Raw genomic sequence first — 1943 nt, forward strand, 5'->3', positions numbered from 1 at the left:
TTTACTAAGAATTCAGGGAGCATAAAAAGGAGAGGTAATGCTATAACTAAGATGTTCTTGTGCTGTTACAGGATATTCGCAAAAACAACAATTGATGGACAGAATTCAGAACAATGTCATACATTCACCCCAGTACAGAGATCTGGGCCTAAGTCCATCTTTTCTTTGCTCACCATGCCATTCCAGTTTGAAGCCAGCCATATGCAAACCAGTCTTGACCCTGTGCCTAATGGGAACAGTCCAGCCTGAACTGCCAGGCCTCGTCCTCCCTGGAATGGAAACAAGCATCCTAGGACCGGTTTCGGGGTTTCACCCCTCACAAGCAAGTACATTTTGACTCCAGTGGCACGGAGAGCATGGGCGCAGGGTCAAGACTGATTTGCACATGGCTTTGTCAGTGGCACGGTGAGCAACAAAACAATGGATTTAGGCCCACATCTCTGTCCTGGGGTGAAGGTATGACATTGTTCTGTATTCTGCCCATCAATTGCTCTTTTTGTATTTGTCACCCCGAGTGAGTCGGGTATGCCCAGACATGGGTCCCGTGCTCTCCATGCCACTGAAGTCAAGCTATTGTGGCTGATGAGGGCTGAAAGCGCGAAACCGGTCCTAGGATGCTAGGATGCTCCACTCTCCAGCGCTTTCCCTACTGTTGCGCTCATTGGAGTGGGAATAGTAATACTCGTCTAGTGGTCACCTGTGGGGTCCTGGGAAGGCAAAACCTTGGAGCTGACCGTGTGGTCCAAAGAGTCGGCAGTAGAGAATAATTTGACTCGACCAGACTGCACCAGGTTAGTGATTTGATTCTTGGAAAAATTGTGTCATTCTTGAATGGCACAAGCCTGCAGCTGTGTCTTGGTATGGTCTTTTGACTGTATTGGTGCAGTTTTCGAACTGGCTTGCTTGAACGGCACAAGCCGAGGGGCTGTCTTGATACAGTCTTTTGGGCTGTCTTGGTTTGAACTTGGTTGGTTTGCGGACCCTTTTTGAAAGACAGAGTGTTTTTGAACAATCTGCCAGGCCAACTGGTAATTTGGTCTTCTCTTGAAAAGGTCTGGGGCAAGATAGAGCCTGTCTTCTTGAACTTGGTGGAGTCTCCGGACTGCAGTGGGCTGTTTTTGGGCCGTTTTTGGTTTGGTTCTTGAACAATTATTCTCATGTTTATTTTTTCCTTTTATTGCTTTCGTTGATGTTATACTTTTCCATTGAGGACATTGTCTGTTTCTTATATTAAGATGCCTCGTTTAATTAAGTTAGGGTGTTTTGTGTGTCAATGTTGTTCCACTGATGCTCGATTGGAAGAGAGCCAGCCTGCGCCTGCGGAGGGTTTCCTAAATTTGAACGTATATGTCAAGCATGGTATTGGCCCTATTATATTTAGCACATTGTGGAATAAATATACGAGGGACAATGCTGAACTACAATGGCCACTTACTGGCTCATTTGATGAACAAAAATTGAATTTATTGCAGGGAAAAGGAGTAGGCAGTAGATATTTGATTCTCTAAGAGTATAGCAGTAAAAAGCAAAGCAACAGCGTATGAGAGCAGAGAAAGAGGCCCGGAAGAGACAGACGCAAACTATAACACAGAAAGCAGTGGCCTATGAAAGGGAGAAGATAAAGAAGGGGATATAATGTGCAGATAGAAATTCTGATTACAGACTGATAAATGTTATGTTACTAGAGAGGAAGGTGATGATTTTGTTGAAGAGTTATTGGATTCTCGCCTCCACCTCCTTATGCCCCTGAAGGGATATACCCAACAATTCCGACGTCCCAGTCTTTGGCACCTAGTGCCGCCCTCTCTAGATTTTCTGTTTCAAGCACTACTGCCTCAGCCGCGGCCCCACTTACTTCTCCTCTACACACGCCAGCCATAGGGGTGGGAGCAGTTAGCTCTCCTGTCCTGTCTACTGGTTCTGTTTTGACTGATACTATGCCC

Source organism: Lissotriton helveticus, chromosome 6, assembly GCF_964261635.1.
Source record: "Lissotriton helveticus chromosome 6, aLisHel1.1, whole genome shotgun sequence".
Lineage (NCBI taxonomy): Eukaryota > Metazoa > Chordata > Amphibia > Caudata > Salamandridae > Lissotriton > Lissotriton helveticus.